The sequence below is a fragment of the Podarcis erhardii genome (assembly GCF_964252035.2).
Source record: "Podarcis erhardii genome assembly, chromosome: 4".
Lineage (NCBI taxonomy): Eukaryota > Metazoa > Chordata > Lepidosauria > Squamata > Lacertidae > Podarcis > Podarcis erhardii.
The window spans coordinates 13,555,977-13,581,469 of NC_138508.1; the positions used below are offsets into that span (position 1 = coordinate 13,555,977).

General features: G+C 44.4%; 1 protein-coding gene across 1 annotated transcript in view; it reads right to left on the minus strand.

The window, feature by feature from the left end:
• DLG2 (discs large MAGUK scaffold protein 2) overlaps nt 1-25,493 on the minus strand; it is an 880,772-nt gene that overhangs the window by 53,853 nt on the left and 801,426 nt on the right. The window lies entirely within an intron of this gene.

Below are 25,493 nucleotides of genomic sequence, written 5' to 3' on the forward strand. Positions count from 1 at the left end.
GCCCTCCTTCTTATTGGTTTCAAAGAACAGCATTTCATCATATGGCATCATTCTGCTCCTGCCCTCGGGCCACAGAGAGGCATGGAAAGAAAGAAAGGAGACTGCCAGAAGCCAGAACTATTGATACAAACAGATACAGTGGTACCTTGGGTTACATACGCTTCAGGTTACATACACTTCAGGTTACAGACTCAGCTAACCCAGAGATAGTACCTAGGGTTAAGAACTTTGCTTCAGGATGAGAACAGAAATTGCGCAGAAGCAGCGCAGTGGCAGCAGGAGATCCCATTAGCTAAAGTGGTGCTTCAGGTTAAGAACAGTTTCAGGTTAAGAACGGACCTCCAGAACGAATTAAGTTCTTAACCCAAAGTACCACTGTACATGAAAAATTCCTTTGGCACTCAGCAACTGAGTTTGCTATTAGTGGGAGTAACATGGGCATCCTTGAGTCCTGGGCTTGTATTCAAAATAGCAAACTTTTTCCACTAGTGAAAGGAACCTTTCCCCATCTCCACCCACTCACGTGCACCCTATATCTATTAGGGTGTTCCCCCCAATCCTCTGGAGCAGGTGTGGGAAGTGGGATACATGCCGGGGGGGGGGGGAGCATACTGTGCACCATTTCTCTGCTGAAAATAGTGACATCCTATTCCTTACCCTCCAACATTTCTCCGATGAAAATGGGGACATCCTAACTAAAAGCTGGTCATTCCAGTGTCAAATCAAAAACAGGGATGGCTTCTGTGAATCTGGGACTGTCCCTGGAAAATAGGGACACTTGGAGGTTCTGTGGGAGGAGGGGGGGAAACTTCCACTGCACAAGCATAAATCCTTGCACTAACAGAACGAAAGCACTGGACACTGGTTTGTATGAGCAAACAGGAAAAGGAGGCGGAAAAAGAGATACTTTTGTGCTTGCCCCTTGCTGCCAGGCATGTCAGAAATCGGTTGAATTTGGAAATGCAAAATGTAAATCTCTACTGGAAATGAACGCCTTCCTCAGAGTCTGGCTGCAAGGTAGAGATATTAAGTAAGAACAACCCAGCAACAGCTGCTGATTGTCATCACAGTGGTTAAAAATAAGTGTATATTTAGATTCCCAGTCCTTATTTAGGAAAGGAGGGAAAGGAACGATAATCATAAAACAACATCTTCCCCAACCCCCAACATTTTGAGAGCTTAGTACTCAATGTCCATAAAAAAAGAAATGTTTTCCATTTGATTTAGAAAAACACAAAAGACTGAAGATCCCTACATTCTACAAACATGGGCAACTTTAATCACAATGGCTTCCTTGTGGAAGGTCAACATTTTGAAAAAAAATAGAGACATGTGTGAAATCATTAAGCATGCCAATACTTGCAACTGGCCAAAAGGGTTAACTTATATAAAACATGTGCTGAGGTCAGCTCTCATTTGGAAAGCCAGCTTCTTATCATTTATTCTGAATGTGATTGTTTGTGTCCAGAACTACATAATTTTGCAACAACAACAACAACAACAACATTATTAATAATAATATATTATTTATACCCCACTCATCTGGCTGGGTTTTCCCAGCCACTCTGGGCAGCTCCCAACAGAATCTTAAAAATACGATAAAACATCAAATATTAAAAACTTCAGATGTCTTCCAAAAGTCAGATAGTTGTTTATTTCCTTGACATCTGATGGGAGGGCGTTCCACAGGGCAGGCGCCACCACCGAGAAGGCCCTCTGCCTGGTGTATACCAACTGCTTAAAATGTCAACCACCCAATATGGAACCACATCCCTGGCATGGAAAGCCACTGTCTGGGGGAATACACAGCACTGTGATGTCAGGACACCGAGTAAGCTGTCTTGCGTGTAACGGAGTAGCAAGAAGAATTTAAATGTGTGGTTGTTATTTGTGGCTACAGACAAGCTATTTAGATTGAGAGGCCATGTTTTCCCCTCCATGTTTATTAAGGAACCATGGAACTAGCCATGGTCCTGAAACCCATGGCTGAAGATAAGAATGCAAGTAAATTACCATAGGAAAATAGCAAGCTGCTTTATCATTATGCTGAGATAGACTGTTGGTTCATCTACTTCAGTACTGGCTACACTGATGGTCAGAGAGTTTTTGCTAGTCCTACCTGGAAATGCCAAGGATGGAGAATGGGATGCTCAACATACAAAACAGATGCTTCAACACTGAGCCCTGCTGGCTCAGACCAAATCCAGTATGCTGCTTATAGATTTCTAAAATATCAAGCATTTCAGGAATGCTTTTAAATAAATTAGTATACAAGCAAACAAACCCACCAGAAGGACATGAAAGCAACAGTCCTCTCTTGCTTTTTTTCATGGCTAGTAGCCACTGATAGTCTTAGTAAAGGTAAAGGGACCCCTGACCATTAAGTCCAGTCGCGGACAACTCTGGGGTTGCGGCGCTCATCTCGTTTTACTGGGCAAGGGAGCCGGCGTTTGTCTGCAGACAGCTTCCGGGTCATGTGGCCAGCATGGCTAAGCCACTTCTGGTGAACCAGAGCAGCACCTGGAAATGCTGTTTACCTTCCCGCCGGAGCGGTACCTATTTATCTACTTGCACTTGATGTGCTTTCGAACTGCTAGGTTGGCAGGAGCTGGGACCAAACAACAGGAGCTCATCCCGTTGCGGGGATTCGAACTGCCAACCTTCTGATTGGCAAGCCCTAGGCTCTGTGGTTTAGACCATAGCGCTACCCGTGTCCCATACTGATAATCTTTTCCCTCCATAAACTTGTCTAAACCCAACCAACTTTGAAGATGCCCAGCTTGGTGGCCATTGCCTCTTCTTGTGGTAGTGTATTCCACAATTCAGCAATGCATTGTGTGAAAATGCATTGAGCATCACAAATTGATGTCAGGGGCTGGAATGAGGAGGAAGGGTGGGAGCCCCTCCCTTCCCCTGAACCTTCTTAAAGGCACAAGGACAGTACTGATTTAGAACAGTGGTTTGCAGAGGGGCATCGTCCGGAGGGGAAAAGCTTAGAGATACTGGGTGAGGAACAGCTAGAACAGGAAACACTAGGAGAGAGACAGCTGGCAGATTCACTGTCCTAGGACAGCATTCCTGACCCTCCCCCTTTGCCTAGAACTAGACGAACTCTAAGGGTGATAGAACAGAAAGCAAAATGGCAACAAACTCAGATTACCCGATGTAGAAGTGACGTAGATTAATGGGGACGGAGGGGGTGAGCCTTTACTGGGAACAACGCCATATTTTTAGGGAGATACGCATTCCTTTGTCTCTCGCTGTGGTTATTAAAGACACTAACTAGTAAGCCACTATTTCCTTTTATCTCCTTATTTACTGCCACCCAGGGAGGGAAATAATAATAATAATAATAATAATAATAATAATAATAATAATAACAACAACAACAACAACAACAACAACAACAACAACAACAATAATTTATTTATACCCCGCCCATCTGGCTGAGTTTCCCCAGCCACTCTGGGTGGCTCCCAATCAAGTATTAAAAACAATACAGCGTTAAATATTAAAAACTTCCCTGAACAGGGCTGCCTTCAGATGTCTTTTAAAGATTGGATAGCTACTTATTTCTTTTACATCTGAAGGGAGGGTGTTCCATAGGGTGGGTACCACTACCGAGAAGGCCCTCTGTCTGGTTCCCTGTAACCTTACTTCTCGCAATAAGGGAACTGCCAGAAGGCCCTCGGCGCTGGATCTTAGTGTCCGGGCTGAACGATGGGGGTGGAGACGCTCCTTCAGGTATACTGGGCCGAGGCTGTTTAGGGCTTTAAAGGTCAGCACCAACACTTTGAATTGTGCTCGGAAACGTACTGGGAGCCAATGCAGATCTCTCAGAACCGGTGTTATGTGGTCCCTGCGGCCACTCCCAGTCACCAGTCTAGCTGCCGCATTCTGGATTAATTGCAGTTTCCGGGTCACCTTCAAAGGTAGCTCCACGTAGAGCGCGTTGCAGTAGTCCAAGCGGGAGATAACTAGAGCATGCACCACTCTTGCGAGACAGTTCGCGGGCAGGTAGGGTCTTAGCCTGTGTACCATACAATTCGGGGATACGATTCTCCAAAGCCTGACACTTGTTGGGAACCATGAGTGGAGAGAGTTGCACTCAGGTTGTCCTTCAGGGCTTCCCATGGGCCCCTGGTTGGCCACTGTGAGAACTAGATGGGCTTTTGGCCTGATCCTGCTAAGGCTCTTCATATATGCATGGTTTCTCTGACTGTGTGAAAGCAAGAAGCAGAAATACTTTACTGGAACATTTCAAAAGGTTCTGGGCCCACAGCTTCCAATTGTTATTGCGCCACCGATGCTGTTTCAAGCTGACTAATGGATGGAGTCCATTCAGTTGAACGAGGCCTTTGTGACCAAAGCTTTTACACACCTTGTCGTATTCTGAATTAGGTTTGCTGGCCTCAGGTCTCACAGAATGCAAGATCCCCGACTTTCCCACAGAACTTTTAAGAGCGATTCAAGCACTGACAATATCCTTTTATCTCGAGAAAGTTGCCAGAATTGATATGAGGAAAGTGTGGCTGGGCTGCAAATCGTCACAGTAAAGTGGATAAAATGAGGATTCAGCAACCTCTTGCACGTTTGAAGCACGCAGGTGAGTCAAATAAATAATCTTTATTCTGCCTGCCTGCCCTCCGGGGAGCCATTTGTCTTTCTAAAAGGACTTTTAGTATCTCTTATTCAGTAATTGACAGCATTGAGCTTTATGCCTTAGAATGGAGCAGCTCATTCATAGAGATAGCCAGGCATCCTCTGTCAAACAGCAGGATGCCTTCAGGACCTGAAGACACCTTTCTCATATTTGGGGGCTGGAAGTTTGTCATAGGAAGACTGACTTAAAACAGAACAGCCTGGGCAGCATCACTGCAGGTGGTAAGCAGTTTTCCCTGTGGCTGCAAGAGATTCATCTTCTTCTTCTTCAACCATTATCACCATCAGTGAAACAGTACCACCAATATGCATTGCATAGATTCTTGCCCAAACGAACAATTTGCAATCCTACTCAGAGTAGACCTACTGAAATGAATGAAGCAGGGCTAGCATTCGATACAACCCTAAAACGGATTAATTTAATGTATTTATATCTTGCCTTCCTCCATGGGTGGGTCTCTAGATGGCTCACAACCTATTAAAAACATCCTTACGAAACACAAAGCAACGAAAGCAAGGTAGCATGTTTGTTAATATCCTGCCAGGCCCTGGCACTTGGTCAAGTTGCGCCAACTGGTGCTTCTGAATTGATGGATCGTTTGGGGCAATCTGAGTTATAGTTAGGACTAAGGCTGCTGTTCCACATGGGGGGTCCTGACATATACCTCAATTGCCAAAGGGTTGGCAGGTCCAACTGTCCTTCCTTGTCAATGTCAGAACTAAGGCTGCTATTCAGAGCAGGTGCCCAGACAATTTCATTCCTCCACTCCATTTACAGTACAATCCTATTTGAGTGTCTATCCAAAAGGAGGTCCCATTAGGTTCAACTTACAGTCAGGAGCTCGTCCTACACTCGAGTAGGACCCTGGTAGAGACACATGCCTGACTGGCATGTTCTCTCCCTCCTGGTCATTCGTTCGGGAGCTTCAAAAGCTTTCTTCTGCCCAAACATCACAGTGACCGATGCCAACAGACATCGGCACACTTGGGGATCTGCAGAGTTTGCACAGCTTGCGTAACAGACCTCAGCAACTCAGCATTTTGGCTAATCTGCTTTATTTACATATAAACAGACACGGAGCACTGCAACATGGCTCCCTCTTTCTCTAGCATCAGACAGAAAAGAGAAAAAAAGAACAAAGGACAATAGTCCCGCTTAACGGAACACAGTAACACAAACATCCTGTCTCCATCACTTCCCACTCTGTGGAGTCAAAACATACATCGCCATGTGACAGACAACAATCCCATGACTGCAATCACGGAGCAGGAATTCTAACACTTTCATCCAAGTAACCATAATAATAATAATGGTAATAATTTTATTATTTGTACCCTGCACATCTGACTGGGTTGCACCAGCCACTCTGGGAGGCTTCCACCACATATAAAAACAGGGCTGCCTTCAGATATGTAGGATTGCATCCCTAGTTAATATATCTGTCTTCTCCAATGTGGCATCCTCCAGATGTTCTGGCCTACTGTATTTATCAGCCTGCACAAGCATGGCCAGTGACGAGGGATGATGGGAGTTGTAGTCCAAAACATCTGGAAGGAACCAGGTTTATTTATTTATTGCATTTTTACCCCACCTTTTTTCTCTAAGGAGCTCTAAGGGGTTTGCTGTAAGCCTCACAACAAACTCTATGATTCTATGATTCTATGACCCTAGTCTGACACTCTAGTCACTACACCACACTTGGAGGGAGGCTGCTATAGGTTGGTCCAAGTGATGGGAGCAGCTTGGCAGCAAGAATATTATTGGCACAAAATTGGAAGCAAGAAAAATTACCGACGAAAGAAGTTTGGAGAATGAAACTGATGGACTATGCAGAACTAGATAAACTAACGGGAAGAATTCGAAACCGGCGGGACCAGAGATTCACAGAAGATTGGCGTAAATTTACGGACTATCTGAAAAGTAGTTGTGATGACCAAATTACATTTGTAGGTTTACAGGAAGTTTTGTAAGGTTAATAATTGGAATTATTGCTTTATTGAATGAAAAAGATGATGTTAGTTATGATATTTAAGGCAATATGAATTTAAGAAATGCAGAACAGATTATAAAAATGGAAGATCATCAGAGGTGCTGATGGAAGTCCAAAAAGATTGTATAAAAGATGAAAGTTTGTGGAATGCATGATAATTAATATGTTTGAAAATTAATAAAAATCTTTTTTTTAAAAAAAAAAAGTGATGGGAGCAGCTTATGCAGCCCAGAGAAAACAGGTCTCATACATTGCGAAGGACGGCAGTTCCATTTAAGCAAAGTTCAGTGGCTTATACCCAACAGATCTAACAAGGAATGCATGCAATCTCTTGGAAGAACATGACAGGGGTTCTGGAAGCGCAACACAACTATGCACTCCTGAAGCTGGCTTGTTTTCTCAACGGAGAAGCATTTCTTTCCCCTTCTGACAGATACACCATCTGCTTAATGAATTATAAACCATCCCCACCATGCAGCTGCACAAGATTTCCAACACAAAATTCTTTAGAAATATAGCTGAATGTACTTTAGAGCTTCTTAGCATAAGCCACTGGTTCCTAATCCAGTAGTGGAATAATAGGATTTCACCCAAACAGCTGGATTAATTTCATGACACTCCTTAAATCATTTGTTCCCCTCTCTGGAAAAGATTTCAGCATTCACACAGCCCATTTCCCAAAAGGAAACCACCCCACAAAAAGATCCCGCAGTACTCCCAGTCCTTTCTGTTAAATTTTCCAAGAAATGTCTCTTTTAACACTTCAGTTAACTCCCTGCTCTTCTGTCATATACACAGAATCTGAGAAAGTTGAGCTGGAAAGTTAACCCTGCAGTCTCATATCCACTGTCTAGGAAGTAGATGCCGCTGAACACAGTAGGGCTTAGGGAACAATGAGTTCAGTAGCCTGCTCAGTGCAGGAACCTCACAACTAAACATCCCTGACAGATGAGGGAATAGGGGAATATGTCAATTTCAGTTTGTCTCTGTTTCTCTCCCCCAAAACTCCAGATCTTAAATTCAGTTCTCTGCATTTCCATATCAGGTTGCAATTAAAAGAGAGACGTCCCTGTGGAAATTCAACAGCACTTTAGTGTGAATTTCTCCTAAAGCACACATTTAGCAAAACAAGTTTCTCTAATATAATGCATTTCTATATCTTAATTTTCACCAACATATGCATATGTATGTACCATTTTCCCCACCCTACACGTTACTCGACATTGCATAATTCAGACAAATGTGAATTTCAAGGATGACTGGGGGGGAAAATGAAAAAATTGTCCAGTAGCACTTTGGAGACCAACTATGTAGTTCTGGGTATAAGCTTTCGGTATGGTTACCTTTAAACGTGAACTGGGTTGAATTTCTCCTCCATCCTCCTAAGAGATGGCTATCCATGCCCTGCTTGCCACCAGGTAAAAATGGATTGTACTCTAGATTTTCATTATGGCTTTTCTAGTTTTAGTTGTATAAGCACATAGCATTTAAGATTACTTAATGCAGGTTCAGAGCTTGGTGGAACTGGGGCGAGGAGAGAGGAATGGTGGAACAACGCTAATGTACACATTGAAATGCAGAAGATCATGTTTGGAAGAGGAGGCAGGAACTATTGAGAGCACCAGACTAAACCACACAAATTGTAAAGTTGAAGCAGATGAAAAACAGCAACCTAAAACTGTAGCCCTGATGCAAAGAATCGGTTGAGTGTCCTACTTACTGGAATTCTAAAGCAACAAGGACCAAGCATGTAATCAACATCTGAAGGAAAGGCATGGGGATTAGAAACAAATGCAAATATTGCTAGGGAATCTATTTATTATTCAGCTCATTTTACAGCCCACTCTATTCCTCAGACTGGGGGAATTATATAAAGTCCACTCAAATGTAAAGACAAACAGGCTCCTGAAATAACCTCAGCTACTGAAATGTTTAAGAAGCTGAAACCATACATCACGGCAGAGTGTTTTCTTTGCATGCAGAAGATCTGGGAAATGGCCCCACTGGAAAAAGAGTGACTGCCTGTCTTGTGTAGACTAGGGGTGGCCAGAACAGCCAATGGTAAGAAATGATGAGAGTAGCATTTCATCAACACCTGTAGGGTCTGAATCCCTGCTGCAGACCATTCTGATTTCTATTCATTTATTAGACACAGCCCAATGAGACAACAAGAACCCACCGACAACATAGGAATTGATATGGCCAACTTGACCTAACAACACACACGTGCCCACGCAAACAAAACTCACTGCAGCCAACTGAAGTCAACCAATCATGCCCTGGGACCCCCAACCTCTCTCACCCCCAATGAAATTTACCTTTTTTGTGGCTGCTGCACACAGAGGGGCTGCTTTCACTGGGCTGCCCACAACAACCCCCTAGACCAGCCTTTCTCAACCTGTGGGTCCCCAGATGTTGTTGAACTACAACTCCCATCACCCCTAGCTATCAAGGCCAGAGCTCAGGGATGATGGGAGTTGTAGTCCAACAACATCTGGGGACCCACAGGTTGAGAACCGCTGCCCTAGACAATGCCCTAGCCAGCCACTGCTAGCTTAGATCCCCTAATCTGAGGAAGGGGAGTGGGAAAACAAAGAATTCAACCCCCTGCCATGTCTCTCCATGTAACATGTGAAATTTCTCAACATATTTAGGAAAGTAATATAGGAAGTTGCCTTATACTGAGTCTGACCATTGGTTTATCTGGCGCAGAGCTGTCCACACTGACTATTGGTGACTCTCCAGGATTTCAGACTTGGTCTTTCCCAGCCCTACCTGGAGATGCTAAGGATCGAATCTGGGTCCTCTTGAATGCCAAGCAGATAGAATCATAGCACTGTAGCATTGAAGAGACCCAAGGGTCATCTAGTCCAATTCACTGCTATACAGGAATCTCAGCTAAAGTATCCATAGCAGATGGCCATGCAATCTCTGCTTATAAACCTCCAAGGAAGGTGAGTTCATCACCTTCTGAGGTGGTTCTATCAACGAGCCACAGTGCTTCGCTAAGTCAAGTAAGTCCATTGAGGTCTGCTGTAGAAAATCTAAGGGCTTCACGAAATCAAGTAAACATTGTCCATTGAGGTCTGCTGTAGAAAATCTAAGGGCTTCATGTAGACAATCTACGCCCCCCTGGAAAAGTTTTCGGCATAATCCATATGGAATCCAACCTGAGCTGACTCTGAGAGATTTAATAAATCATGATGTAGGATTTACCTAGTTTCCTTCTCAGTCTGGGGCATATTTATTTGGGCGTGGGAGGACTGAATAAAACCTTTTGATTTACTGCAGTGCACTGTGGTTTGCTAGACAAGAGTAGCTTGGTTCCTTGGAGAGAAACCATGACAGTTAAAACTAAAACTAAAATGACTTTCTTTTTTTCCTCTTTTTAACTCCCACAAGTGCTTGGTTATTGCAGTTTTGTGGCTGTTTAGATTCATGACACCTGCAGTGTGTGGTCAGGAAGGAAAGAAAAATATGAGTAGTTGATATTATTTATCAGCGTGGGAGGTTTTGGAACCTCTTGCCAAGTGTTATTCTAGCCCACTGATAGGGTCCATGAACCCATAAAACAAATGTGGGGCAGGGGGTTCAGGGGATGGGAGATGATTGCAAAGCAGTCAAAACATAAACACAGACAGGATCATAAACACAGACAGGATCATTTGTTGTCTTTTTAAAAATTGTATTCACTATTAATTTTCCCAGTAGTGATGTATGGAAGTGAGAGCTGGACCATAAAGAAGGCTGATCGCCGAAGAATTGATGCTTTTGAATTCTGGTGCTGGAGGAGACTCTTGAGAGTCCCATGGACTACAAGAAGATCAAACTGATCCATTCTGAAGGAAATCAGCCCTGAGTGCTCACTGGAAGGACAGATCCTGAAGCTGAGGCTCCAATACTTTGGCGACCTCATGAGAAGAAAAGACTCCCTGGAAAAGACCCTGATGTTGGGAAAGATGGAGGGCAGAAGGAGAAGGGGATGACAGAGGACGAGATGGTGGGACAGTGTTCTTGAAGCTACCAGCATGAGTTTGACCAAACTGCGGGAGGCAGTGGAAGACAGGAGTGCCTGGCGTTCTCTGGTCCATGGGGTAACGAATAGTCGGACATGACTAAATGACAACATTAATTAAGAGAAATGTGAAGTGATCAATCCTTTTAGTTTTTGCCGATTACGTTTTGTATAAAAAACACTGTTTCCAAAGCCAAAAGGCATCATTTCTTGGTTTGCACTTGGCATATGTTCTTTCTGGTGCCACTGAAGACCAGTGACAGCAGTATGAACTTAGATGAAATGCCGGTAATGCCAAGGGAAGTGGTGGTGGGGCTCGGGCAGCTCCCTGTTTCTGAAACTACAGAGACAATAGATTGGATCCAAAGATTCCCTTTGTTTTGACAACCTCCTTCCCCAAACCCATAGGAAACTTCCTAGCATTGAAGCAGACCATCGGTCCATCTTGCTCAGTATTGTCTACACTGACTGGCAGCAGCACTCCAGGGCTTCAGATAGGAGTCCCAGCCCTATTTGGAGATGCTGGGGATCGAACCTCAGACCTTCTGCATGCAAAGCAGGTGCTCTACCATTGAGCTGCTTAATGCTAATTTTCTTCCAACGGCCATCTTCTTGCAAGAAAAGGAGTCTTTCTGTGATAGGAAGACTCCTGTCCTTCAAGAAAGGGAACCTTTGGAATCTTACCCGGTTTGCATTTACAGCCAGCCCCTGTAGCTACATTCTGGATCTTAGCAAGTGAAAGCTAATGTGCAGAAAGGAATCAGTTTTGCTTTTCGCAGCAGGAAGAGGAAGACACGAGACGAATCTTTGATCAGTTGGCAACCCTAATTGCTGCAGCACCCCCAAGGAAGCATACTGATGCATAGCACATGGAACCCAAGACAGCCTTTTATGGATACCCCAAGCTCATAACGAGGGCTTATTTGCGAGAATAAATGCCTCAATAAACACAAATTGTTCAATTGAGGCAGATCTGTGTTATGTCCAGGCTTGTACTGTTTGGAGGAAATGGGCTCTCAGGTAATTAACACTGTATGTTTCTTGTTTTGATTCTAGGAAGAAGAGACGACAGAGATTTGGGGGAGGGGGGGAAACAACCCCAAACAACAAGCAATGAATGATGGCCTTGGTAATCCATTAGGAGTAAAAGGCTATGTTATGAGAACTGGGGAAATGGTAAAGGTAAAGGTAAAGGGACCCCTGATCATTAGGTCCAGTCGCGAACGACTCTGGGGTTGTGGTGCTCATCTCACTTTATTGGCTGAGGGAGCTGGCGTACAGCTTCCGGGTCATGTGGCCAGCAATGGAGAAACAATGGAGAAACCTGGTCTGAACAAAGACCTTGGATTCTTATCTCATTATACATGACAAAGCCATTTTTCACCTTTTCACCCCTTGCTTTTTCCTGTAAGACCTATTGCAGTCGTTAAGAGTCGTCAACAGGCTCATCACAGCTATCTGCCAATCACCCATTCCCACCACCCTTCTGAGTAATACCCCTCCCCACCTTCTCACTATATAGAAGGGTCTAGAAACTTCTGTTTCAGTGTATCTGAAGAAGTGTGCATGCACACGAAAGCTCATACCAAGAACTGACTTAGTTGGTCTTTAAGGTGCTACTGGAAGGAATTTGTTTTGTTTTGAGAAAGGACTCTGGTTTTTTTGGGTGGGGAAGTACTTTTAAACATTTTTTTCCAATTCATTATGAATCATTTCCCAATACTCTTTTACCCTTTTACAAATCCATCACGCTATTCCTCTTCTTCAACCCATTCTTTGATGAAATAGAGAATAGGGGCTGCACCCCCCACCCCCCCAGTATTGATATGACATGTCTGAGTGACCAGGACTTAAATTCCCACTCAGCCATGAAGCCTTCTGGGTGATGTCTAACCAGAACCTACCACACAGGTATCTGACTCCTAGTAAGTTAGCAAAAATGTAGAAGACAAGTACAAATACCTGCTGGAAATGTAAAGAAAAAGAAACTTTTACCACATGTGGTGGTCGTGTAAAGTAATAAAAGCATTCTGAGAAATGATATATAATGAAATGAGAAAAATGTTTAAAATAATATTTATTTTATAAAACCCCAGAAGCCTTCTTATTTGGAATTGTAGGTACCGATATCCCAAAGGACCAGAAAAGACTTTTTATGTACGCGACAACAGCTGCATGGATGCTATTAGCCCAGAAATGGAAAAAAGATACAAGTCCAGACCAGAGAGGAATGGCAAACCAAGCTGATGGACTACGCCGAAATGGCAAAACTGACCAGAAAGCTCAGGAACCAAGAAGACCAAAACTTTAAAAAAGAATAGGGAAAATTTACAATCTATTTAGGAGACCACTGCAAGCAGATGGAAACATTAGTAGGATTTTAATAACACTTGTAATGTAACAAGTACTATGGACAATAGGGACAGATTTAAAATATGGATTATGAAATTATATGCAGTTGAAAACGTTGACAATGAGACAGCCAAGGAGGGGGTGGAGGGAAGTCTAGAGTTTCAGAGAAACCTCTAAATGTTGTTGTTATTAAATGTTGATATTTATTTGGTATTGTTATAACTCTGTACTTGTAAAATCAAATAACAATTATTATAAAAAAGAGAAGAAGAACCTACCGCATAGGGTTATTGTGAGGATGACGTGGGGAGGATGAAACAAACCATGCACCCCCCCACCATAAGAACATGATGCTGGATTAGGTGGGCCACTGGCCTCATCCAGCAAGCTCTTTTCTGGACTTCTTTTTTTTTATAAAAAAAAATTATTAACAATTTCAACATAACAAATTATCAAAACAAATCATCTTCATTTTCCCCCCCTTTCCCTTCCCCCTTCCCTAAGAACCCTCCCTCCCTCCTCCCAAGACCTCCCTCAGCTCCTCTCTCTGATTTCTCAACTCATGTTATTCTCTGCATACTGTAAAATTGTATATAACCTTTTATTATCTGTCTACTGTATTAACCCTCTATAAATTTGTGTATGTTTATCCAAAACCTGCCAAGGAGTCCAAATCATTTTGTTGTCTTTTTAAATAATTTTTAAAAAGTTCCCATTCTTCTTTAAAGTCACAGTTGTCCTTATCTCGCAATTTGTATGTCAGTTCCGCCAGTTCCGCATAGTTCATCAATTTCTCTTGCCACTGTTCTTTTGTCAGGGCTTCCTCATTCTTCCATCCTTGTGCTATCAAGACTCTTGCCACTGTTGTAGCATAAATAAACAAGTTCTTTAATTTCCTTGGCAGGTCTTGTCCTACAATCCCTCACAAAAATGCTTCTGGTTTTTTTTTTACAAATGTCATTTTAAACATTTTCTTCCATTCATTATATATCATTTCCCAGAATTTTTAAATTTCTCTACATTCCCACCACATATGGTAAAAGGTCCCTTCCTTTTCTTTACATTTCCAACATATATTTGACCTGGTTTTATACATTCTTGCTATCTGTACTGGTGTAATATACCATCTGTACATCATTTTCATGTAGTTGTCTTTCAAAAGAGAACAGTCTGTGAATTTTAAATCTGTTTTCCACAGTTTTTCCCAATCTTAAAATTGTATATTATGTCCTATATCTTCTGCCCATTGGATCATGACCGATTTCACCTCCTCACTCTTTTCTGGACTTCTAACCATATTCAGTACAGCAGAATATCAACATCTGGGGTGGAATTCTGAAGAGATGGGTGTTCTTAGTATCTCTGCTAAATACCAGAGTCATATGAAGTTCCTGTTGGTCAGTCTGTCCTCCATGGTCAATCACATGAAACATCTATAGTTCAGTTATCCACACGATTGCATGGCAGGCAGCTGAGGGTGGAAGATCTAACAAAGTTTGGCACTGGCTTGCCAGCTCCCCCGTTCTTTTCCCTACTTCTGAGAAATCTTCTGTCACATCATGACCTTGGAGAGCTAAGGGATCAAAAACTCAGAAGCCTCTCAGACCATGTTATTCAAAATCTATTATATCTCCCAATAGCTGGAAGCAACAGTCTGACAGCAAACAAACAACTCATCAGCCAGCAATTCAACATCAGCTCCTATCTAATTATCTTGCTGCGGACTTACATGAACCCCATTGCTAGCATTTCATGGAACCATAGAGTCTTAGACCTGGACCCTTCTGGCTCTCCTAGGGGAAGTGACTGTTCAGAAGCTCCCTGCAAAATTACTTTAAAATGATAGCTTTGATGTTCATTAGCCACATAGCACCCTTTTTGCTTCTTGGAAAAAGCCCCAGTGTTGATAAGCAAGACAGATATAATAGTGCAGATATAATAGTGCAAATTTAGAAGGTGAGTCACAATGGTTTTTAGTGAACACTGCAGAAAAGCATGCAAACTCCATTACATTTGGACCATATATATATATATATATTTGTTAAAAGTCTATGGTTTCAGAATTTATGAATCTGGCTCACCACCCTCTATGTCTGAAGTCAGGGTGGGGAGAAACTCAGTTTGGTTCAGATTTCAGTGTGAACTTAACTAATATGAACTTTCCAATCTGAACCGAATCACAGCTATCCTTCGAAATCCACACTTGATGCAATGGTTCTCCAGGCGGAGAACGGGTACAAAATGTTTATGTTAGGGGAAAGTAGGCCAGTACTGATGAAAATAACATTTATGGATGCGCTGCATTAGGGAAAATTACATAGAAAAACGAGTGCATGAGAAAAGGGCACTAAATCAATTCATCAAATCAGGGTCATCTAGTCCAACGCCCTGCAATGCAGGAAATGTTTGCCCAATATGGTGCTCAAACTCACAACCCTGAGATTAAAAGTCTCCTGCTTTACCGATTGAGCTATCCTTGCCACACTAGGCATATGACTCTTTCTGCAGGGTGTGTTGGGTGGCTGAGGCAGGAGATGGTTGCCCAGACCTCTGCTGTGCTGGGTGCTTATTTAAAAGCAGACCATCTGAAAACCCAGCTGTGCATTAGTGCATTCTTATTAGGAACTGTAGGTACCGATATCCCAAAGGACCAGAAAAGACTTTTTATGTACGCCTCCAGACCAAAGGAAGGAGCACAATACAGAGTATGAGTACTCTGTACAGTACTGTACAAGGGTAATACTCATGAAACTGAGTCCAGTTTTGTCTCTGGTCCCAACCACCACCGGCATGCAGCCCTTGGAAGGTTACTCACATAGGATTGTGGCCCTTTCTCCTTGGGTAACCACAGAAGTTGGTAAGGTAAAGGTAAAGGGACCCAGTTGTGACCGACTCTGGGGTTGCGGCGCTCATCTCGCTTTATTGACTGAGGGAGCTGGAGTACAGCTTCCGGGTCATGTGGCCAGCATGACTAAGCCGCTTCTGGTGAACCAGAGCAGTGCACAGAAACGCCGTTTACCTTCCTGCCGGAGTGGTACCTATTTATCTACTTCCACTTTGACGTGCTTTCGAACTGCTAGGTTGGCAGGAGCAGGGACCGAGCAATGGGAGCTCACCCCATCGCAGGGATTCGAACTGCGACCTTCTGATCGGCAAGTCCTAGGCTCTGTGGTTTTCACCCACAGCACTACCCGCATCCCTGACCAAGAAGTTGGACATGGGAGCAACAGGCTTCTCCCACTGATGCATTCCAGCAACTGGTATTGAGAGGCATTATTTGCCTCATACAATCATCATGACTAGGAACCACTGGTTTTCATTCAGAAGAATGAGACACACTCTTTTTACTCAGAATGTAACTCCATGGGACTTACTTCAAGATTAAGTGTGCACAAAGGTGTTGCTTTCAAGATGTTGTTGGACTCCAAATTCCATCAGCCCCAGTAAGCATGGTCAATGGGTGTTGACAGGGGATACAGTGGTACCTCGGGTTACATACGCTTCAGGTTACATACGCTTCAGGTTACAGACTCCGCTAACCCAGAAATATTACCTCGGGCTAAGAATTTTGCTTTAGGATGGGAACAGAAATCGCATGCCAGCGGTGCAGCGGCAGCTGGAGGCCCCATTAGCTAAAGTGGTGCTTCAGGTTAAGAACAGTTTCAGGTTAAGAACAGACCTCCAGAATGGAGGTTCCCCAGTACTGGTGTATATGTATGCACCCTTGCCTATTATCTACTTATTTTGAAGCTTTGTACCCTGCAGGGGTATGTTTTCAGTTTGGAATGAATTAAAAACAGCTTTTCTATGTATTTCTCTGTAAAATACGCATTTCGCATGCCCCCCTTTATATAATATACATATTTATGTGCACCTTTTATATACCACCATGCTACAAAATTTGGAGAAGTGCGTAATCCAGGCATAGGCAAACTCGGCCCTCCAGATGTTTCGGGACTACAACTCCCATCGTCCCTGACCACTGGTCCTGTTAGCTAGGGATGCTGGGAGTTGTAGTCCCAAAACATCTGGAGGGCCGAGTTTGCCTATGCCTGGCATAACCCAACCGTAAGCACATCTGGGAGCGTTGAGAAAGGCTGGAAATAAGTCTGCTGAACAAGTTGATCTCCCATCTGTAGTGACATAGCCTGCCCTGTACATTCTAAGCTTAATTTGCTACTCTCAGGTGTGCTGCCCCAGTAAGTAAGATTCAGCAGCCAGCTCAGCTGGCTTCTCTGTACATGGAATTGTGTTGAGGATGGTTGTGGTGTTAGGAGCCGTTCCAGTCCTGCATTCATGTAACCTGGGAAAGCCACCTCTAATTTGTGAAGGATAGAGGTGCAGAGATGCTAACAGCCTGTGAAAAATGACAGAAAGAAGCCTTAAGTAGAGCCAAGGCAGAACAATGGAACCTCCAGGGAGTGGCTGAATTAGCTGCCTGGATATTGTGCCTTCATTATGAGCTTGGCGGCGACCCCGCCTCCCACAATAATGTCTATCACCTTGCTGAGTTTTTTTTTTAAGCCTCCCTGCCACCCTTTTGCAGCCGTTGGCACTGATGGAAACTTCAGAAAAGCTGTTTGGAAAACTACACCCCGCTAACAAATGGAACAGAAAAGAATGAGATGTGCTGTTTTGATGAAACATTTCCCACCGCTGACAACTTAGCCCCTTTGTTCTCTCTTGCCGGTGCTGCCGACTGTGTCCTAAGTGCATATTTAAAAGCAGGCCATCTGAAAACCCAGCTGTGCATTAGGCTCTTTAAATCTTTCAGGAACTTTGTGGCCGCAGCTACTGCCTTTTCACATTCTCCTCCTTTGGGTTGATTACTTTTATCCTTGCTGACGCTTCCCATCTGCAGGAGCCAGCAACTCACAAAGAAAACAGCCCCACCAGGGTACCAGAAAGTGGACAGCAACTCCACTAAAAGGCTATTACCTAATTTGAATGTCCTCCTAGCTTGGAACACAAGTCACTTGTGTGCTTCATTCGTCCCCCCTTCCACCACCACCCCCTGTCGCTGTTTCAGTATTTTAGAAGACAGGAGAACAAAAGAAACAGTGCCCATTATTTCTAAAAGCAAGGCTATTTTTTAAAAAAACTGAAATGTCTAAGCCTCAGAGTTCAAGCTGGTAGAAGCCAGATCAACTGCTTAAGGTTGCAGTTCAACCTGCACTGACCTGGAAGAAAGTTCCATTGAATGCAGTGGGACTTACTTCTGGGTAAACATGTGCAAGATTTCTCTGTGGGATTCCGAACCACAGGCATAGCCAATGTGGTGCCCTCCAGAAGCTGATGGGACTACAACTCCCATCATCTCTGGCCACGCTGGCAAGTGCTGATGGGAATTGTAGTCCAGCAACAACTGCATTTGTAACAATGAACGAGTCTCAAAGCGCTGAATTAGATGCAACAATGGCCTGACCCTTTATAGGCCAACATCATACGTTCAGTCTCCTAAAAATACTGTGGAACATATAAAGCTTGAATGAAAAGGCCTCTGTAGCTTTGAGATTTCAAACTAGGCCCACAACATATTTGGATGGGAGATATACCAAAATACCCACAAACCACCTTTTGTGTATCTGTGCCCAGGGACAAGTGGAAAATATTGTCCACCATGTTCTGAATGAGCCCTCCGGGTATAGAGTGGTATATAAATTCAGTTAATGATGATGATGATGATGTATAATTATCCCAAGGATTGGTTTCTCAAATGAATTTCCCAGAGAGTTTTCCCCCCTTGAATAACTGGAAGAAAACAGGTATTTGTTGATGGATGTATACAGTATATATAAGGTTTCTACATTTGCCCTAGCAACCCGATGGAGCTGAAGAAATTCATTGCACAACATGTGGTCTTCTGCGCTGAGGCCCACATAGGCTAAAATGTACTTCTATCCTGTTTGTATCTCTGTGATGACAAACGACTGTTTCAATGCCAAGCGGGGACAAGCTTATATTCACAGATACTTGCATGATTTGCGTAACCTGTTATATACAAGTCTCTTGGTACCCGACTAATTCTCTCCAAACCCAGGTGAGGTGTGTGTAACACAAAGCTTCTTGCTGTGATGTTGTCCTATGAACATTCTTTTGGGCCCAGGGACATTATATGTACTTAGTTTCTGTCAGCTGGCTTTCTATAATTTAATTCCCTGCTTTTCAATCAGTAAGACTCCCAGGGCGGCTCACTGGGCAATTAAAAATGTGCAAACAATAGAGCCGAAAACAAACAGCGCAAACGCAGTCCAGCAGCACAGAAGACAAAAATAAAGCACAGAGGAACTGAACAGTGTGAGGGGAGAATAAAACAGAGCAAAGGGGGGGGGGAGAGGGAATTTGTCACCTTCCAGGAGGCATTGTTTTCCCCAAAGATCTATCGTATTTTTTGCTCTATGACACACTTTTCCCCTCCTAAAAAGTAAAGGGAAATGTGTGTGCGTCTTATAGAGCAAATGCAGGAATCATAGAATCATAGAGTTGGAAGAGACCACAAGGGCCATCGAGTCCAACCCCCTGCCAAGCAGGAAACACCATCAGAGCACTCCTGACATATGGTTGTCAAGCCTCTGCTTAAAGACCTCCAAAGAAGGAGACTCCACCACACTCCTTGGCAGCAAATTCCACTGTCGAACAGCTCTTACTGTCAGGAAGTTCTTCCTAATGTTTAGGTGGAATCTTCTTTCTTGTAGTTTGGAACCATTGCTCCGTGTCCGCTTCTCTGGAGCAGCAGAAAACAACCTTTCTCCCTCCTCTATGTGACATCCTTTTATATATTTCAACATGGCTATCATATCACCCCTTAACCTCCTCTTCTCCAGGCTAAACATGCCCAGCTCCCTTAGCCGTTCCTCATAAGGCATCGTTTCCAGGCCTTTGACCATTTTGGTTGCCCTCCTCTGGACACGTTCCAGTTTGTCAGTGTCCTTCTTGAACTGTGGTGCCCAGAACTGGACACAGGACTCCAGGTGAGGTCTGACCAGAGCAGAATACAGTGGCACTATTACTTCCCTTGATCTAGATGCTATACTCCTATTGATGCAGCCCAGAATTGCATTGGCTTTTTTAGCTGCCGCGTCACACTGTTGGCTCATGTCAAGTTTGTGGTCGATCAAGACTCCTAGATCCTTTTCACATGTACTGCTCTCAAGCCAGGTGTCACCCATCTTGTATTTGTGCCTCTCAGCTCTGCTCAGCGCTCCCTTTACAGAGCCACGTGGAGCGTGTGTGTGGCTCTTTGGGGCTTTTCCCCGAGGTGGGAGAAGGGCTGCCCTTCTCTCTGCCATGGCTCTTGGGGGTGTCTCTCTCCCGCTGCCTGGGAGAGGCTGCGAGCGGCTATCCCATAAGCCAGAACAGCAAGAGGGATCTGGCTTCTGGGACTCAGAATATTTTTTTTCTTGTTTTCCTCCTCCAAAAACTAGGTGCGTCTTATGGTCTGGTGTGTCTTATAGAGCGAAAAATACGGTATGCCTTTCTCAATGCAAGGCAATTTTTTGCACCCCCAAAAAATACATGAGGAAAGGGAAGAAGTCCACCCTCACCAATGACCCTTGGGTGTTTGTGACATTTCCCCCATCTTAATCTTTCCTGGGGATTTATGCTATTTTTCCCCTTCGAAGGGGCTTCCTCAACCTCAGCCCTCCAGATGTTTTTGGCCTACAACTCCCATGATCTCTAGCTAGCAGGACCAGTGATCAGGGGTGATGGGAATTGTAGTCTCAAAACATCTGGAGGGCCAAGGTTGAGGAAGCCTGGGCTAACAGCAGGCCCAGAATGCAACTGTGGGTGAATTCCTATAGCAAAAAGGAGGCCAACCAATCTCTTCCAGTTTCGCATCAAGAAAAACAGGCCAAGTAATGCGATTCTGTGTCGGATGGTACTGCGCTTCAATAAAATTTGTAATAGTCTGTTGCAATCACTGAGAAATGTTGGGATTGTTTGGTGTAATTCACTGTGTTCCCAGAGCCTGTATTCATGTGACTATTTTCTGACTGAAGTTTCCACCAGCTGTTATTATAAGCTGTGGCGGTAAGTCTATTTTAAGAAGTTTGCTAAGTGCATGTACCGCTGGCAGCGTTGTGTGGAATATGCGCTGTTCTGGAAAGGGAGTCAAGTAGAAAGCTTCTAGCACCTGATTCCCAACAAAGTCACCCTCGTATCAACTTCTTTCATCTAAAATCCAGGCATCCTGTATCACGGTGGAAAGTTTTTCATTTGGGGCAATCTTAAGAATAACAATTTTCAAAATTTGAGGTGTTATCTTCTTAGGGACACAAATATTAGAGGAAGAGTGTGGCATAGTTCTTAGATTTTTAGACTAGCTCAGTGGTAGAGCACATGCTTTGCAAACAGAAAGTCCAAAGTTCAAATCCCGGCATATGCAGGTATTATTATTATTATTTAAATTTGTATACTCATAGGTCTCAGGGTGGTTCAAAGCACTTAACAGCCACTGCCAGCCAGTGTGTAGACAGTCGCTAATGACCACTCCCCGCTTAAAACAGGGGGCACCCTTTGCGTGGACGCGTGCAGCCCTGGATCTGGAGTGGCCCCATCAGCATAGGCTTTGCCTTCCCTCAGGTGGGATACCTGGAGGTCCCCGCCTACCCCAGTGAGTTGTCCAATCCCACCTGGGGGAAGCGTTGCCAGGGAAACCAGGCCAGGTAGGGGGAGGGATTACCTGCCCACACAATAGAGGGTGGATGTGATTGGGATGTCTATATATTTGGACCCAAAATCAGACACTTTTCTGGAAATTGGTAACTTCTGGCACTCACAAGGCTGTCACCCCCTTATCCTCACAAATTCCTTCTAACCTTCTGGTCTCATTCTTTCAATCTTTGTATGAGGACGCTGAACCTCTGTTATGGAATTATTTGGACCCTGAGCTTCTTGAAGAAGCCGGAGTTAAAAATCTAACAGGCTGTGTATCCCTCCTGGATTTACTACCTGATCTTTCGGTTTGCATAATTTGGCCCAGTCTACACACCCTTCAGAATATGATAGTAAAACAGAACATGCCACTCTAGAATGCAGGTGGGGAAATCACATTTCTGAACGCAAGGGGGGTTCACCTGATACCTTCATTGTACACCTTTAGGAACCAGGTGAAAACTCTTTGACTAGGCCTTGGGCTGATTAACATCCTACACCCTTTTAAATGTGTTTGTGGGAGGGGGTGGCTGGAGGGGGCCGGTTATTGGTTTGTTTTGTTCTTGTTTTTCTATTGTATTTTGTGTTCCGATCATGTATTTTTATGCTGTGAGCTGCCCTGAGATCTATGGATGAAGGGAAGTATATAGATATAATAATAATAATAATAATAATAATAATAATAATAATAATAATAATAATAATTGCTGTTAGTAGTAGTAGTAAGAAAAAGCAGCACAGCAAGAACCCATCTGGTGAAGAAACTTCCCACCCAATGCATTAGTTTCCTAATTGCAGGGAGTTATGGATGTATGTTCAAAAATGGCATCCTTCACTTGCAGTAAGATTCGGTACAGTCTACGCTATTGCCTTTAGGGAGCCACCTTGTAATGCAGTTTGTGCAAGCAGGCCTCAGAAACAAGATCAGGAGGTATCAAGATCAGATTGCATGGCACACTGATAATAGGAACGCTAGCTAACCTTACAAGCGGTCTCTCCACTCCCATTATCCACAAGAGCTACTAATCTGCTCTGATTCAAATGAAAGGCAAAGATCTCTAATTGCCACATTTAGCACCCTGTGTCAAATTTCAGTCCTTGCCTGAGAGGGAAGGAGAAAAAGTGCTGTCAGTGGTGTCTGGTGCTCATTGGGACCAGTAGGATGGAAGGCAGGGAGCGCAACAATAACTGGAATCAGAATCAGCGACTACTGCAAATTTTGTCTCTTTCTTCCTCTCTGCTGAGCTCCAATCTGCCTTGCATCTCTGGTACTTTCTCCAGAAGGAGCTGACCAGGGTTCTGATCACCTGCAACTTGCCTATCCTCTCTGGAGGATCCCCTCTGGAGTCCAAGACGCCCTCACCTATTGGATCTCTCATGCACACCTACAGTCTATACTGGAAACCACCGATCCAGTAAGGGGTTTGTGAGAAGTAATAAAACCAGCCCCTTCCTCTATATCACATCGTGCAACAGATTTTAATGGGAAGCCAATCCTGGCTGAAAAGCAGAGTTCAAAAGAGACACATGCAATACATAAATAAAAATGTGCCACACAGATCCAGAGATCAGAAGCAGAGTTATCAGAACAAGCAGCATTGCAGGGATTCTCTCCTGGACACTGCACAATTTATCTGTTCCTAGAGGCAACAATGCCCACCATCACTGTACATCCCCCCACAGCGCTTTTGCCATGCCCCATCCATACAGCATCACTCAGCTATCAGTGCACCGACCGCCCCACTGATGTTTTGCAAGAACTGTGCCCCATTAGTTCTCCTGACCCTTCGCATCCAGAAGAAACCAAATTGAGATCATTAAGCCACACGCCGAGGTGCAGTTTTTCCTCCCAGCGGGGCACCCTCATTTCCCTCTCCCTGTCATGCCGACATATTCTTAAGAGCCCATGCTTAATTGGATCTTTGTAAGGTCATCATCTGAGTTAGTTCCACCATGAGCAATCACCACTCCTAGGGGGTTGACAAATTGCCTTCCTCCAATTTGCAGTCTTCAAGATGGAGGTGGGGCGGAGAGTGGTGGAAATTGAGAAATGGACGTACTTAAGGAGGGGCTGGAGGGGGTGGCTGTTAAGAAAGACTGGGGGCTGCCTCCCTCCCGCTCATCAAAACTGCCCAGAGTTTGTGCATAAAGTGAGAGAACCATAAAGCCGTCAAAGCTTTTAATTACTTTCTCTCAAAAGAACCTCTTTACACATACATAATTTTTCGTTCTGTGGAACTACACTAGCCCCTCTTGTATATAGTTACCAGATTTTTTTCAATGAATCCAGGGACACTTTTTATTTTTTTTTTTGAAGTTGAGTAGCAACAGGGAGTCAGCAGTGGGGATGGTGAGGCAAAAGACCCTGGGCCCAAGCACACATGCATATTGTATAAAGGTGCAAAGCCCTTTTTTCGCACCCCGTGAAACATAAATGCACAGAGTTTTTTAAAATACTGGGCAACAGTGCGCCATGCACCCGTGACTCCCGAGCCTCCCCCAATCTCCTTCCCCCTTCCCCCTTTGATTTGACAGATCAGGGGAGTCACGGGCGGGCGGCTGCTGCCCAGGAGGGGCCAGCCTAGTAGTGCAGTTGGCTCTGGCTGGCTTCAGGAGCTGCTCGCTGCCCGCTGCCATGGCGCAGGAAAAATGGTGGGCGCCATGGCAGCAAGCAGCTCCTGAAGCCAGCCAGAACCAACTGCGCTAACAGGCTGGCTCCGGGCTGCTGAGGCTGCCGCTGCCACGTTTCCCAGGGACAGATTTGTGATTTGGGGGACATTCTGGGGATGGAATTTGTCCTGGGACAGATTTGCAAATCCAGGGACCGTCCCCGGGAACCAGGGATGTCTGGTAACCCTACTCTTGTAGTGTGTGACAAATGCTATTCGGAAGCCCCCAGCTGTGGTGGTAGAATACATCAAGCGGGATTAGTGGCCACTGTAGAGCCTCTATGAGAATCCTAGCTGCTGGTGAACAGAAGCTGCCTCTGGCTGTAGAGGAGAACATGGCAAGTAGCCACTAATAGCATCCTCTTTCAAAGCCAACCAAGTTGGCGTTCATCACTGCCTCCTGAGGGAGTGCACCCCTCGTTTAGCTCTGCACCCCACCCTATGGCCTCTATTTACGATGGTTCTGGTTGCTGTGGGCTGAGGAGGAATTCTATCTGGGATGGAACCTGGGATCTTGGCACTTTGCCTTATTCATAGCATTCTGTCCTCATCTTATACACAGTGTTCCATCATATCATAACTGGTTCTGGTGGTGCATTAGCCAAGGGCTGTAACTAGCGGGTGAGCTCCCTGCATAGCCCCACAGGGCATGCCCTTAAGAGTCCTTGGGATTAAGGGCTGGTGGGTCAGCCAATCTCAGGACCAGCACACAGCTACGTTACCAGGTTGCAGGTGACAGGCAGGTGGAGAACTCCACACCACTGGTTGTCCTAAATAACAAAGGTGTGACTCCCTATAAGTCAGCTTCCTGCATTCCTACGATCTCGGCGCATGGGCAGACCTATAAGCAAAGAAGCACTCCTTCCCAAGCCATTTAGGAAAAACACAATCATGCTGTTTGCCACTGTCATATGAAGAGCACTGCAGGATCAGACCAAAGGCCCATGCTCTCTCCTACTATGACCAACCAGCTGCTTATTGAACGTTCACAAGCACTCTTGGAAGTGAAACAGCACTCTTCTGTTTAAACATACTGCCTCTATTACTGGAAGTAGTATATATTATAAGTCACTTTGGGATGCTTCATGGAAAGCTATGATGATGATGATGATGAAGCCATTGTGGCCAGTAGCCTTTGACAACCTCATT